The 12,945-nt window shown below is 54.8% G+C and overlaps 30 non-coding genes across 30 annotated transcripts; 24 read left to right on the top strand and 6 right to left on the bottom strand.

Annotated features, from left to right (window-relative positions):
- Window positions 1-30: 30 nt before the first annotated feature.
- Window positions 31-104, top strand: Trnai-aau. The gene has a single exon. It is a non-coding gene; the product is annotated as a tRNA-Ile (tRNA).
- A 593-nt stretch (window positions 105-697) lies between these two features.
- Trnag-ucc lies at window positions 698-769 on the bottom strand. Its single transcript has one exon. It is a non-coding gene; the product is annotated as a tRNA-Gly (tRNA).
- A 342-nt stretch (window positions 770-1,111) lies between these two features.
- On the top strand, window positions 1,112-1,182 carry Trnag-gcc. Its single transcript has one exon. It is a non-coding gene; the product is annotated as a tRNA-Gly (tRNA).
- A 381-nt stretch (window positions 1,183-1,563) lies between these two features.
- Window positions 1,564-1,636, top strand: Trnam-cau. Its single transcript has one exon. It is a non-coding gene; the product is annotated as a tRNA-Met (tRNA).
- A 305-nt stretch (window positions 1,637-1,941) lies between these two features.
- Window positions 1,942-2,013, top strand: Trnae-uuc. Its single transcript has one exon. It is a non-coding gene; the product is annotated as a tRNA-Glu (tRNA).
- A 198-nt stretch (window positions 2,014-2,211) lies between these two features.
- Window positions 2,212-2,285, top strand: Trnai-aau. The gene has a single exon. It is a non-coding gene; the product is annotated as a tRNA-Ile (tRNA).
- Window positions 2,286-2,868: 583 nt separating this feature from the next.
- Window positions 2,869-2,940, bottom strand: Trnag-ucc. Its single transcript has one exon. It is a non-coding gene; the product is annotated as a tRNA-Gly (tRNA).
- A 342-nt stretch (window positions 2,941-3,282) lies between these two features.
- Window positions 3,283-3,353, top strand: Trnag-gcc. The gene has a single exon. It is a non-coding gene; the product is annotated as a tRNA-Gly (tRNA).
- Window positions 3,354-3,734: 381 nt separating this feature from the next.
- Window positions 3,735-3,807, top strand: Trnam-cau. The gene has a single exon. It is a non-coding gene; the product is annotated as a tRNA-Met (tRNA).
- A 305-nt stretch (window positions 3,808-4,112) lies between these two features.
- On the top strand, window positions 4,113-4,184 carry Trnae-uuc. Its single transcript has one exon. It is a non-coding gene; the product is annotated as a tRNA-Glu (tRNA).
- A 198-nt stretch (window positions 4,185-4,382) lies between these two features.
- Trnai-aau lies at window positions 4,383-4,456 on the top strand. Its single transcript has one exon. It is a non-coding gene; the product is annotated as a tRNA-Ile (tRNA).
- Window positions 4,457-5,039: 583 nt separating this feature from the next.
- Window positions 5,040-5,111, bottom strand: Trnag-ucc. Its single transcript has one exon. It is a non-coding gene; the product is annotated as a tRNA-Gly (tRNA).
- Window positions 5,112-5,453: 342 nt separating this feature from the next.
- Window positions 5,454-5,524, top strand: Trnag-gcc. The gene has a single exon. It is a non-coding gene; the product is annotated as a tRNA-Gly (tRNA).
- A 381-nt stretch (window positions 5,525-5,905) lies between these two features.
- Window positions 5,906-5,978, top strand: Trnam-cau. The gene has a single exon. It is a non-coding gene; the product is annotated as a tRNA-Met (tRNA).
- A 305-nt stretch (window positions 5,979-6,283) lies between these two features.
- On the top strand, window positions 6,284-6,355 carry Trnae-uuc. The gene has a single exon. It is a non-coding gene; the product is annotated as a tRNA-Glu (tRNA).
- Window positions 6,356-6,553: 198 nt separating this feature from the next.
- Trnai-aau lies at window positions 6,554-6,627 on the top strand. Its single transcript has one exon. It is a non-coding gene; the product is annotated as a tRNA-Ile (tRNA).
- Window positions 6,628-7,210: 583 nt separating this feature from the next.
- Window positions 7,211-7,282, bottom strand: Trnag-ucc. Its single transcript has one exon. It is a non-coding gene; the product is annotated as a tRNA-Gly (tRNA).
- A 342-nt stretch (window positions 7,283-7,624) lies between these two features.
- Trnag-gcc lies at window positions 7,625-7,695 on the top strand. Its single transcript has one exon. It is a non-coding gene; the product is annotated as a tRNA-Gly (tRNA).
- Window positions 7,696-8,076: 381 nt separating this feature from the next.
- Trnam-cau lies at window positions 8,077-8,149 on the top strand. The gene has a single exon. It is a non-coding gene; the product is annotated as a tRNA-Met (tRNA).
- A 305-nt stretch (window positions 8,150-8,454) lies between these two features.
- Trnae-uuc lies at window positions 8,455-8,526 on the top strand. Its single transcript has one exon. It is a non-coding gene; the product is annotated as a tRNA-Glu (tRNA).
- A 198-nt stretch (window positions 8,527-8,724) lies between these two features.
- Trnai-aau lies at window positions 8,725-8,798 on the top strand. The gene has a single exon. It is a non-coding gene; the product is annotated as a tRNA-Ile (tRNA).
- A 583-nt stretch (window positions 8,799-9,381) lies between these two features.
- Window positions 9,382-9,453, bottom strand: Trnag-ucc. Its single transcript has one exon. It is a non-coding gene; the product is annotated as a tRNA-Gly (tRNA).
- Window positions 9,454-9,795: 342 nt separating this feature from the next.
- On the top strand, window positions 9,796-9,866 carry Trnag-gcc. Its single transcript has one exon. It is a non-coding gene; the product is annotated as a tRNA-Gly (tRNA).
- Window positions 9,867-10,247: 381 nt separating this feature from the next.
- Window positions 10,248-10,320, top strand: Trnam-cau. Its single transcript has one exon. It is a non-coding gene; the product is annotated as a tRNA-Met (tRNA).
- A 305-nt stretch (window positions 10,321-10,625) lies between these two features.
- Trnae-uuc lies at window positions 10,626-10,697 on the top strand. Its single transcript has one exon. It is a non-coding gene; the product is annotated as a tRNA-Glu (tRNA).
- A 198-nt stretch (window positions 10,698-10,895) lies between these two features.
- Window positions 10,896-10,969, top strand: Trnai-aau. The gene has a single exon. It is a non-coding gene; the product is annotated as a tRNA-Ile (tRNA).
- Window positions 10,970-11,562: 593 nt separating this feature from the next.
- On the bottom strand, window positions 11,563-11,634 carry Trnag-ucc. Its single transcript has one exon. It is a non-coding gene; the product is annotated as a tRNA-Gly (tRNA).
- Window positions 11,635-11,976: 342 nt separating this feature from the next.
- On the top strand, window positions 11,977-12,047 carry Trnag-gcc. Its single transcript has one exon. It is a non-coding gene; the product is annotated as a tRNA-Gly (tRNA).
- A 381-nt stretch (window positions 12,048-12,428) lies between these two features.
- On the top strand, window positions 12,429-12,501 carry Trnam-cau. Its single transcript has one exon. It is a non-coding gene; the product is annotated as a tRNA-Met (tRNA).
- Window positions 12,502-12,806: 305 nt separating this feature from the next.
- On the top strand, window positions 12,807-12,878 carry Trnae-uuc. Its single transcript has one exon. It is a non-coding gene; the product is annotated as a tRNA-Glu (tRNA).
- Window positions 12,879-12,945: the final 67 nt, after the last annotated feature.

Below are 12,945 nucleotides of genomic sequence, written 5' to 3'. Positions count from 1 at the left end.
AGCGTAGGGCTGAGCAACTGCATCTGCCGAGGCCCGTTAGCTCAGTTGGTTAGAGCGTCGTGCTAATAACGCGAAGGTCGTGGGTTCGATCCCCCCACGGGCCACTACTCTTTTACTACTACGAAAAGGCAGCGCCGATTTCAGCTGGCGAGTGTGATGACCAGAAGATCATCACCCTGCGTGGAAGTTGACAGAGGATCCGAACCCGACTCGTCGGGAAGCGCTACAGCATTCACTCGGCAATGGCCATAATATCTTGAATACACTGGTTCTCAACCGATAAAGAGAAAATGAAAGAAAGTGTCCGATTGCCGATGCGTAACAACTTTGGCCCTTGTCAGTACTTGGGCGGGTGAGCGCATGGGAACACAGGGCACTATTTGCACTTTTACTTCCTATTTTTGTTTCTCCTTTGTTTTCGGAGCTACAGCCCGATTCGGTCAGGGAGACGCCACCGTGAAATGAAGGGGACGTGCTGTGTGTCCATCGCCTCGCCTCTCCTTAGCTCTCTCAGTCGTTTCTCGTGCTTGTCGTTTTGATAAAGGCCGATTTGAGAGCGTCAGCTCTCGCGTCAGCTGAGCAAAGTCGAGACAAGTCGAGACACACTAAGGGCTGGTATGCAGCGAGTAAGAGGGCGAAAAAACAATAATTTAAGAGCGCGTGGCAAAAGTACTCATACGCGAAATTAAAAGCCTGCTGCGGTGGCCGGGAATCGAACCCGGATCAACTGCTTGGAAGGCAACTATGCTGACCATTACACCACCACCGCACAAGCGAGCGCAGCGCGTCCGCGCTGTATCGTCTTCCCGCCGGTCGGCAGCGGCCGAAGGTGATCGTACCTGGCAGGCGCATTTCGAGGCAGGCTAGGGGAGCACATCCAGACGCATTCGGACAGCGTATCCGCGCACATTTCGCATCCTTTGGCAAGAGTTGGGCGCCGGCGACGCAAGAGTACGCAGAGGACCGCGTTCTGGCGGCATTTTTAAGCAGTGCAGTGCAGGATTCAGCGTCTGCAGCATCTTTCCCACAGAATGCTACGGCGCTTGACGGCAGTCCCACTTTCCCTTGAGACATCTGCTCGGGAAGCAGCGTCAAGTTACCGCTGGCCCCAGCATCGGTGGTTCAGTGGTAGAATGCTCGCCTGCCACGCGGGCGGCCCGGGTTCGATTCCCGGCCGATGCATCATTTTGCTTTTCCCGCGATGATGCTGCCGCGTGGCTTGAGCGCTTGAGATGCACGATCCACAAGAATGTGTAGCTGGATTTCCCTTGAGAAGGACCGAGAACGCAGCACTCGCGGGTCCCCACTAGGACGCTCGCATCATGTTCTACAGACTAGCGTCGGCCTGGCCTCACAAGTTGCCGGGTCCGGGTGCCTCCGAGGCTCTGAACTTTAACGACAAGGAGTGCTGCCTATCGTTGCAACAGCTGCAGCAGCACCGCAATCAACTGGGCCGGCAGTGCACGTGTAGCAACAGAACACGTTATCCAGGAAGTACAGTGTCTCTACGTCTAATATTGGGTACGGCATTTACCCAGTTTGCAGGACAAGCGGTGCACCCGTGCCTCGGTAGCGCAGTAGGCAGCGCGTAAGTCTCATAATCTTAAGGTCGTGAGTTCGATCCTCACCCGGGGCATTTAATTTTCTGTGACTGATGGTGGTGCTGTTGCTAGGGCGCCAACGTATTTCTTGTTTGTTATCCACAACGTTTCAACGCTTCAGCGGGAAAATGTTTACTTCCTGTTATTGCTACTTACAGCTTCCCTTTTCCTCTTCTCCCAGCAGAGCATGAAGCCAAAAGCATTGCTCTGCGACGTTTGAGGTGCGCGCCTTGCCAGTCACTATGTGCAAAGATGCTCGCAAAGAGAGAGGGGCGCCGACGCGGCACTCGACACGAAATGCGACAAGCGACCGTACGAACGGTCGAACGAAACGGCCACATCCGGTGTGGTCTAGTGGCTAGGATACCTGGCTTTCACCCAGGAGGCCCGGGTTCGATTCCCGGTACCGGAACGGAATTTTTTCCACACGAATCGTGACAGGTTTGAGCTGTCCGAGCGGCCGTTTCCCGTCCTGCTCGCAATATAGCTACTGTTTCGTGACCGTCAGCAGAATATAGACTAGGGAAGCAGACACACGACGACCATAGAAATGGTGTATGGCTTCATGCCACCTGTTTCCAGCGTAGGGCTGAGCAACTGCATCTGCCGAGGCCCGTTAGCTCAGTTGGTTAGAGCGTCGTGCTAATAACGCGAAGGTCGTGGGTTCGATCCCCCCACGGGCCACTACTCTTTTACTACTACGAAAAGGCAGCGCCGATTTCAGCTGGCGAGTGTGATGACCAGAAGATCATCACCCTGCGTGGAAGTTGACAGAGGATCCGAACCCGACTCGTCGGGAAGCGCTACAGCATTCACTCGGCAATGGCCATAATATCTTGAATACACTGGTTCTCAACCGATAAAGAGAAAATGAAAGAAAGTGTCCGATTGCCGATGCGTAACAACTTTGGCCCTTGTCAGTACTTGGGCGGGTGAGCGCATGGGAACACAGGGCACTATTTGCACTTTTACTTCCTATTTTTGTTTCTCCTTTGTTTTCGGAGCTACAGCCCGATTCGGTCAGGGAGACGCCACCGTGAAATGAAGGGGACGTGCTGTGTGTCCATCGCCTCGCCTCTCCTTAGCTCTCTCAGTCGTTTCTCGTGCTTGTCGTTTTGATAAAGGCCGATTTGAGAGCGTCAGCTCTCGCGTCAGCTGAGCAAAGTCGAGACACACTAAGGGCTGGTATGCAGCGAGTAAGAGGGCGAAAAAACAATAATTTAAGAGCGCGTGGCAAAAGTACTCATACGCGAAATTAAAAGCCTGCTGCGGTGGCCGGGAATCGAACCCGGATCAACTGCTTGGAAGGCAACTATGCTGACCATTACACCACCACCGCACAAGCGAGCGCAGCGCGTCCGCGCTGTATCGGCTTCCCGCCAGTCGGCAGCGGCCGAAGGTGATCGTACCTGGCAGGCGCATTTCGAGGCAGGCTAGGGGAGCACATCCAGACGCATTCGGACAGCGTATCCGCGCACATTTCGCATCCTTTGGCAAGAGTTGGGCGCCGGCGACGCAAGAGTACGCAGAGGACCGCGTTCTGGCGGCATTTTTAAGCAGTGCAGTGCAGGATTCAGCGTCTGCAGCATCTTTCCCACAGAATGCTACGGCGCTTGACGGCAGTCCCACTTTCCCTTGAGACATCTGCTCGGGAAGCAGCGTCAAGTTACCGCTGGCCCCAGCATCGGTGGTTCAGTGGTAGAATGCTCGCCTGCCACGCGGGCGGCCCGGGTTCGATTCCCGGCCGATGCATCATTTTGCTTTTCCCGCGATGATGCTGCCGCGTGGCTTGAGCGCTTGAGATGCACGATCCACAAGAATGTGTAGCTGGATTTCCCTTGAGAAGGACCGAGAACGCAGCACTCGCGGGTCCCCACTAGGACGCTCGCATCATGTTCTACAGACTAGCGTCGGCCTGGCCTCACAAGTTGCCGGGTCCGGGTGCCTCCGAGGCTCTGAACTTTAACGACAAGGAGTGCTGCCTATCGTTGCAACAGCTGCAGCAGCACCGCAATCAACTGGGCCGGCAGTGCACGTGTAGCAACAGAACACGTTATCCAGGAAGTACAGTGTCTCTACGTCTAATATTGGGTACGGCATTTACCCAGTTTGCAGGACAAGCGGTGCACCCGTGCCTCGGTAGCGCAGTAGGCAGCGCGTAAGTCTCATAATCTTAAGGTCGTGAGTTCGATCCTCACCCGGGGCATTTAATTTTCTGTGACTGATGGTGGTGCTGTTGCTAGGGCGCCAACGTATTTCTTGTTTGTTATCCACAACGTTTCAACGCTTCAGCGGGAAAATGTTTACTTCCTGTTATTGCTACTTACAGCTTCCCTTTTCCTCTTCTCCCAGCAGAGCATGAAGCCAAAAGCATTGCTCTGCGACGTTTGAGGTGCGCGCCTTGCCAGTCACTATGTGCAAAGATGCTCGCAAAGAGAGAGGGGCGCCGACGCGGCACTCGACACGAAATGCGACAAGCGACCGTACGAACGGTCGAACGAAACGGCCACATCCGGTGTGGTCTAGTGGCTAGGATACCTGGCTTTCACCCAGGAGGCCCGGGTTCGATTCCCGGTACCGGAACGGAATTTTTTCCACACGAATCGTGACAGGTTTGAGCTGTCCGAGCGGCCGTTTCCCGTCCTGCTCGCAATATAGCTACTGTTTCGTGACCGTCAGCAGAATATAGACTAGGGAAGCAGACACACGACGACCATAGAAATGGTGTATGGCTTCATGCCACCTGTTTCCAGCGTAGGGCTGAGCAACTGCATCTGCCGAGGCCCGTTAGCTCAGTTGGTTAGAGCGTCGTGCTAATAACGCGAAGGTCGTGGGTTCGATCCCCCCACGGGCCACTACTCTTTTACTACTACGAAAAGGCAGCGCCGATTTCAGCTGGCGAGTGTGATGACCAGAAGATCATCACCCTGCGTGGAAGTTGACAGAGGATCCGAACCCGACTCGTCGGGAAGCGCTACAGCATTCACTCGGCAATGGCCATAATATCTTGAATACACTGGTTCTCAACCGATAAAGAGAAAATGAAAGAAAGTGTCCGATTGCCGATGCGTAACAACTTTGGCCCTTGTCAGTACTTGGGCGGGTGAGCGCATGGGAACACAGGGCACTATTTGCACTTTTACTTCCTATTTTTGTTTCTCCTTTGTTTTCGGAGCTACAGCCCGATTCGGTCAGGGAGACGCCACCGTGAAATGAAGGGGACGTGCTGTGTGTCCATCGCCTCGCCTCTCCTTAGCTCTCTCAGTCGTTTCTCGTGCTTGTCGTTTTGATAAAGGCCGATTTGAGAGCGTCAGCTCTCGCGTCAGCTGAGCAAAGTCGAGACACACTAAGGGCTGGTATGCAGCGAGTAAGACGGCGAAAAAACAATAATTTAAGAGCGCGTGGCAAAAGTACTCATACGCGAAATTAAAAGCCTGCTGTGGTGGCCGGGAATCGAACCCGGATCAACTGCTTGGAAGGCAACTATGCTGACCATTACACCACCACCGCACAAGCGAGCGCAGCGCGTCCGCGCTGTATCGTCTTCCCGCCGGTCGGCAGCGGCCGAAGGTGATCGTACCTGGCAGGCGCATTTCGAGGCAGGCTAGGGGAGCACATCCAGACGCATTCGGACAGCGTATCCGCGCACATTTCGCATCCTTTGGCAAGAGTTGGGCGCCGGCGACGCAAGAGTACGCAGAGGACCGCGTTCTGGCGGCATTTTTAAGCAGTGCAGTGCAGGATTCAGCGTCTGCAGCATCTTTCCCACAGAATGCTACGGCGCTTGACGGCAGTCCCACTTTCCCTTGAGACATCTGCTCGGGAAGCAGCGTCAAGTTACCGCTGGCCCCAGCATCGGTGGTTCAGTGGTAGAATGCTCGCCTGCCACGCGGGCGGCCCGGGTTCGATTCCCGGCCGATGCATCATTTTGCTTTTCCCGCGATGATGCTGCCGCGTGGCTTGAGCGCTTGAGATGCACGATCCACAAGAATGTGTAGCTGGATTTCCCTTGAGAAGGACCGAGAACGCAGCACTCGCGGGTCCCCACTAGGACGCTCGCATCATGTTCTACAGACTAGCGTCGGCCTGGCCTCACAAGTTGCCGGGTCCGGGTGCCTCCGAGGCTCTGAACTTTAACGACAAGGAGTGCTGCCTATCGTTGCAACAGCTGCAGCAGCACCGCAATCAACTGGGCCGGCAGTGCACGTGTAGCAACAGAACACGTTATCCAGGAAGTACAGTGTCTCTACGTCTAATATTGGGTACGGCATTTACCCAGTTTGCAGGACAAGCGGTGCACCCGTGCCTCGGTAGCGCAGTAGGCAGCGCGTAAGTCTCATAATCTTAAGGTCGTGAGTTCGATCCTCACCCGGGGCATTTAATTTTCTGTGACTGATGGTGGTGCTGTTGCTAGGGCGCCAACGTATTTCTTGTTTGTTATCCACAACGTTTCAACGCTTCAGCGGGAAAATGTTTACTTCCTGTTATTGCTACTTACAGCTTCCCTTTTCCTCTTCTCCCAGCAGAGCATGAAGCCAAAAGCATTGCTCTGCGACGTTTGAGGTGCGCGCCTTGCCAGTCACTATGTGCAAAGATGCTCGCAAAGAGAGAGGGGCGCCGACGCGGCACTCGACACGAAATGCGACAAGCGACCGTACGAACGGTCGAACGAAACGGCCACATCCGGTGTGGTCTAGTGGCTAGGATACCTGGCTTTCACCCAGGAGGCCCGGGTTCGATTCCCGGTACCGGAACGGAATTTTTTCCACACGAATCGTGACAGGTTTGAGCTGTCCGAGCGGCCGTTTCCCGTCCTGCTCGCAATATAGCTACTGTTTCGTGACCGTCAGCAGAATATAGACTAGGGAAGCAGACACACGACGACCATAGAAATGGTGTATGGCTTCATGCCACCTGTTTCCAGCGTAGGGCTGAGCAACTGCATCTGCCGAGGCCCGTTAGCTCAGTTGGTTAGAGCGTCGTGCTAATAACGCGAAGGTCGTGGGTTCGATCCCCCCACGGGCCACTACTCTTTTACTACTACGAAAAGGCAGCGCCGATTTCAGCTGGCGAGTGTGATGACCAGAAGATCATCACCCTGCGTGGAAGTTGACAGAGGATCCGAACCCGACTCGTCGGGAAGCGCTACAGCATTCACTCGGCAATGGCCATAATATCTTGAATACACTGGTTCTCAACCGATAAAGAGAAAATGAAAGAAAGTGTCCGATTGCCGATGCGTAACAACTTTGGCCCTTGTCAGTACTTGGGCGGGTGAGCGCATGGGAACACAGGGCACTATTTGCACTTTTACTTCCTATTTTTGTTTCTCCTTTGTTTTCGGAGCTACAGCCCGATTCGGTCAGGGAGACGCCACCGTGAAATGAAGGGGACGTGCTGTGTGTCCATCGCCTCGCCTCTCCTTAGCTCTCTCAGTCGTTTCTCGTGCTTGTCGTTTTGATAAAGGCCGATTTGAGAGCGTCAGCTCTCGCGTCAGCTGAGCAAAGTCGAGACACACTAAGGGCTGGTATGCAGCGAGTAAGAGGGCGAAAAAACAATAATTTAAGAGCGCGTGGCAAAAGTACTCATACGCGAAATTAAAAGCCTGCTGCGGTGGCCGGGAATCGAACCCGGATCAACTGCTTGGAAGGCAACTATGCTGACCATTACACCACCACCGCACAAGCGAGCGCAGCGCGTCCGCGCTGTATCGGCTTCCCGCCAGTCGGCAGCGGCCGAAGGTGATCGTACCTGGCAGGCGCATTTCGAGGCAGGCTAGGGGAGCACATCCAGACGCATTCGGACAGCGTATCCGCGCACATTTCGCATCCTTTGGCAAGAGTTGGGCGCCGGCGACGCAAGAGTACGCAGAGGACCGCGTTCTGGCGGCATTTTTAAGCAGTGCAGTGCAGGATTCAGCGTCTGCAGCATCTTTCCCACAGAATGCTACGGCGCTTGACGGCAGTCCCACTTTCCCTTGAGACATCTGCTCGGGAAGCAGCGTCAAGTTACCGCTGGCCCCAGCATCGGTGGTTCAGTGGTAGAATGCTCGCCTGCCACGCGGGCGGCCCGGGTTCGATTCCCGGCCGATGCATCATTTTGCTTTTCCCGCGATGATGCTGCCGCGTGGCTTGAGCGCTTGAGATGCACGATCCACAAGAATGTGTAGCTGGATTTCCCTTGAGAAGGACCGAGAACGCAGCACTCGCGGGTCCCCACTAGGACGCTCGCATCATGTTCTACAGACTAGCGTCGGCCTGGCCTCACAAGTTGCCGGGTCCGGGTGCCTCCGAGGCTCTGAACTTTAACGACAAGGAGTGCTGCCTATCGTTGCAACAGCTGCAGCAGCACCGCAATCAACTGGGCCGGCAGTGCACGTGTAGCAACAGAACACGTTATCCAGGAAGTACAGTGTCTCTACGTCTAATATTGGGTACGGCATTTACCCAGTTTGCAGGACAAGCGGTGCACCCGTGCCTCGGTAGCGCAGTAGGCAGCGCGTAAGTCTCATAATCTTAAGGTCGTGAGTTCGATCCTCACCCGGGGCATTTAATTTTCTGTGACTGATGGTGGTGCTGTTGCTAGGGCGCCAACGTATTTCTTGTTTGTTATCCACAACGTTTCAACGCTTCAGCGGGAAAATGTTTACTTCCTGTTATTGCTACTTACAGCTTCCCTTTTCCTCTTCTCCCAGCAGAGCATGAAGCCAAAAGCATTGCTCTGCGACGTTTGAGGTGCGCGCCTTGCCAGTCACTATGTGCAAAGATGCTCGCAAAGAGAGAGGGGCGCCGACGCGGCACTCGACACGAAATGCGACAAGCGACCGTACGAACGGTCGAACGAAACGGCCACATCCGGTGTGGTCTAGTGGCTAGGATACCTGGCTTTCACCCAGGAGGCCCGGGTTCGATTCCCGGTACCGGAACGGAATTTTTTCCACACGAATCGTGACAGGTTTGAGCTGTCCGAGCGGCCGTTTCCCGTCCTGCTCGCAATATAGCTACTGTTTCGTGACCGTCAGCAGAATATAGACTAGGGAAGCAGACACACGACGACCATAGAAATGGTGTATGGCTTCATGCCACCTGTTTCCAGCGTAGGGCTGAGCAACTGCATCTGCCGAGGCCCGTTAGCTCAGTTGGTTAGAGCGTCGTGCTAATAACGCGAAGGTCGTGGGTTCGATCCCCCCACGGGCCACTACTCTTTTACTACTACGAAAAGGCAGCGCCGATTTCAGCTGGCGAGTGTGATGACCAGAAGATCATCACCCTGCGTGGAAGTTGACAGAGGATCCGAACCCGACTCGTCGGGAAGCGCTACAGCATTCACTCGGCAATGGCCATAATATCTTGAATACACTGGTTCTCAACCGATAAAGAGAAAATGAAAGAAAGTGTCCGATTGCCGATGCGTAACAACTTTGGCCCTTGTCAGTACTTGGGCGGGTGAGCGCATGGGAACACAGGGCACTATTTGCACTTTTACTTCCTATTTTTGTTTCTCCTTTGTTTTCGGAGCTACAGCCCGATTCGGTCAGGGAGACGCCACCGTGAAATGAAGGGGACGTGCTGTGTGTCCATCGCCTCGCCTCTCCTTAGCTCTCTCAGTCGTTTCTCGTGCTTGTCGTTTTGATAAAGGCCGATTTGAGAGCGTCAGCTCTCGCGTCAGCTGAGCAAAGTCGAGACACACTAAGGGCTGGTATGCAGCGAGTAAGAGGGCGAAAAAACAATAATTTAAGAGCGCGTGGCAAAAGTACTCATACGCGAAATTAAAAGCCTGCTGCGGTGGCCGGGAATCGAACCCGGATCAACTGCTTGGAAGGCAACTATGCTGACCATTACACCACCACCGCACAAGCGAGCGCAGCGCGTCCGCGCTGTATCGGCTTCCCGCCAGTCGGCAGCGGCCGAAGGTGATCGTACCTGGCAGGCGCATTTCGAGGCAGGCTAGGGGAGCACATCCAGACGCATTCGGACAGCGTATCCGCGCACATTTCGCATCCTTTGGCAAGAGTTGGGCGCCGGCGACGCAAGAGTACGCAGAGGACCGCGTTCTGGCGGCATTTTTAAGCAGTGCAGTGCAGGATTCAGCGTCTGCAGCATCTTTCCCACAGAATGCTACGGCGCTTGACGGCAGTCCCACTTTCCCTTGAGACATCTGCTCGGGAAGCAGCGTCAAGTTACCGCTGGCCCCAGCATTGGTGGTTCAGTGGTAGAATGCTCGCCTGCCACGCGGGCGGCCCGGGTTCGATTCCCGGCCGATGCATCATTTTGCTTTTCCCGCGATGATGCTGCCGCGTGGCTTGAGCGCTTGAGATGCACGATCCACAAGAATGTGTAGCTGGATTTCCCTTGAGAAGGACCGAGAACGCAGCACTCGCGGGTCCCCACTAGGACGCTCGCATCATGTTCTACAGACTAGCGTCGGCCTGGCCTCACAAGTTGCCGGGTCCGGGTGCCTCCGAGGCTCTGAACTTTAACGACAAGGAGTGCTGCCTATCGTTGCAACAGCTGCAGCAGCACCGCAATCAACTGGGCCGGCAGTGCACGTGTAGCAACAGAACACGTTATCCAGGAAGTACAGTGTCTCTACGTCTAATATTGGGTACGGCATTTACCCAGTTTGCAGGACAAGCGGTGCACCCGTGCCTCGGTAGCGCAGTAGGCAGCGCGTAAGTCTCATAATCTTAAGGTCGTGAGTTCGATCCTCACCCGGAGCATTTAATTTTCTGTGACTGATGGTGGTGCTGTTGCTAGGGCGCCAACGTATTTCTTGTTTGTTATCCACAACGTTTCAACGCTTCAGCGGGAAAATGTTTACTTCCTGTTATTGCTACTTACAGCTTCCCTTTTCCTCTTCTCCCAGCAGAGCATGAAGCCAAAAGCATTGCTCTGCGACGTTTGAGGTGCGCGCCTTGCCAGTCACTATGTGCAAAGATGCTCGCAAAGAGAGAGGGGCGCCGACGCGGCACTCGACACGAAATGCGACAAGCGACCGTACGAACGGTCGAACGAAACGGCCACATCCGGTGTGGTCTAGTGGCTAGGATACCTGGCTTTCACCCAGGAGGCCCGGGTTCGATTCCCGGTACCGGAACGGAATTTTTTCCACACGAATCGTGACAGGTTTGAGCTGTCCGAGCGGCCGTTTCCCGTCCTGCTCGCAATATAGCTACTGTTTCGTGACCGTCAGCAGAATATAGACTAGGGAAGCAGACACACGACGACCATAGAAATGGTGTATGGCTTCATGCCACCTGTTTCCAGCGTAGGGCTGAGCAACTGCATCTGCCGAGGCCCGTTAGCTCAGTTGGTTAGAGCGTCGTGCTAATAACGCGAAGGTCGTGGGTTCGATCCCCCCACGGGCCACTACTCTTTTACTACTACGAAAAGGCAGCGCCGATTTCAGCTGGCGAGTGTGATGACCAGAAGATCATCACCCTGCGTGGAAGTTGACAGAGGATCCGAACCCGACTCGTCGGGAAGCGCTACAGCATTCACTCGGCAATGGCCATAATATCTTGAATACACTGGTTCTCAACCGATAAAGAGAAAATGAAAGAAAGTGTCCGATTGCCGATGCGTAACAACTTTGGCCCTTGTCAGTACTTGGGCGGGTGAGCGCATGGGAACACAGGGCACTATTTGCACTTTTACTTCCTATTTTTGTTTCTCCTTTGTTTTCGGAGCTACAGCCCGATTCGGTCAGGGAGACGCCACCGTGAAATGAAGGGGACGTGCTGTGTGTCCATCGCCTCGCCTCTCCTTAGCTCTCTCAGTCGTTTCTCGTGCTTGTCGTTTTGATAAAGGCCGATTTGAGAGCGTCAGCTCTCGCGTCAGCTGAGCAAAGTCGAGACAAGTCGAGACACACTAAGGGCTGGTATGCAGCGAGTAAGAGGGCGAAAAAACAATAATTTAAGAGCGCGTGGCAAAAGTACTCATACGCGAAATTAAAAGCCTGCTGCGGTGGCCGGGAATCGAACCCGGATCAACTGCTTGGAAGGCAACTATGCTGACCATTACACCACCACCGCACAAGCGAGCGCAGCGCGTCCGCGCTGTATCGGCTTCCCGCCAGTCGGCAGCGGCCGAAGGTGATCGTACCTGGCAGGCGCATTTCGAGGCAGGCTAGGGGAGCACATCCAGACGCATTCGGACAGCGTATCCGCGCACATTTCGCATCCTTTGGCAAGAGTTGGGCGCCGGCGACGCAAGAGTACGCAGAGGACCGCGTTCTGGCGGCATTTTTAAGCAGTGCAGTGCAGGATTCAGCGTCTGCAGCATCTTTCCCACAGAATGCTACGGCGCTTGACGGCAGTCCCACTTTCCCTTGAGACATCTGCTCGGGAAGCAGCGTCAAGTTACCGCTGGCCCCAGCATCGGTGGTTCAGTGGTAGAATGCTCGCCTGCCACGCGGGCGGCCCGGGTTCGATTCCCGGCCGATGCATCATTTTGCTTTTCCCGCGATGATGCTGCCGCGTGGCTTGAGCGCTTGAGATGCACGATCCACAAGAATGTGTAGCTGGATTTCCCTTGAGAAGGACCGAGAACGCAGCACTCGCGGGTCCCCACTAGGACGCTCGCATCATGTTCTACAGACTAGCGTCGGCCTGGCCTCACAAGTTGCCGGGTCCGGGTGCCTCCGAGGCTCTGAACTTTAACGACAAGGAGTGCTGCCTATCGTTGCAACAGCTGCAGCAGCACCGCAATCAACTGGGCCGGCAGTGCACGTGTAGCAACAGAACACGTTATCCAGGAAGTACAGTGTCTCTACGTCTAATATTGGGTACGGCATTTACCCAGTTTGCAGGACAAGCGGTGCACCCGTGCCTCGGTAGCGCAGTAGGCAGCGCGTAAGTCTCATAATCTTAAGGTCGTGAGTTCGATCCTCACCCGGGGCATTTAATTTTCTGTGACTGATGGTGGTGCTGTTGCTAGGGCGCCAACGTATTTCTTGTTTGTTATCCACAACGTTTCAACGCTTCAGCGGGAAAATGTTTACTTCCTGTTATTGCTACTTACAGCTTCCCTTTTCCTCTTCTCCCAGCAGAGCATGAAGCCAAAAGCATTGCTCTGCGACGTTTGAGGTGCGCGCCTTGCCAGTCACTATGTGCAAAGATGCTCGCAAAGAGAGAGGGGCGCCGACGCGGCACTCGACACGAAATGCGACAAGCGACCGTACGAACGGTCGAACGAAACGGCCACATCCGGTGTGGTCTAGTGGCTAGGATACCTGGCTTTCACCCAGGAGGCCCGGGTTCGATTCCCGGTACCGGAACGGAATTTTTTCCACACGAATCGTGACAGGTTTGAGCTGTCCGAGCGGCCGTTTCCCGTCCTGCTCG

The sequence above is a fragment of the Schistocerca americana genome, chromosome 2, assembly GCF_021461395.2.
Source record: "Schistocerca americana isolate TAMUIC-IGC-003095 chromosome 2, iqSchAmer2.1, whole genome shotgun sequence".
NCBI lineage: Eukaryota > Metazoa > Arthropoda > Insecta > Orthoptera > Acrididae > Schistocerca > Schistocerca americana.
This window is presented reverse-complemented; position numbering and strand designations above follow the sequence as displayed.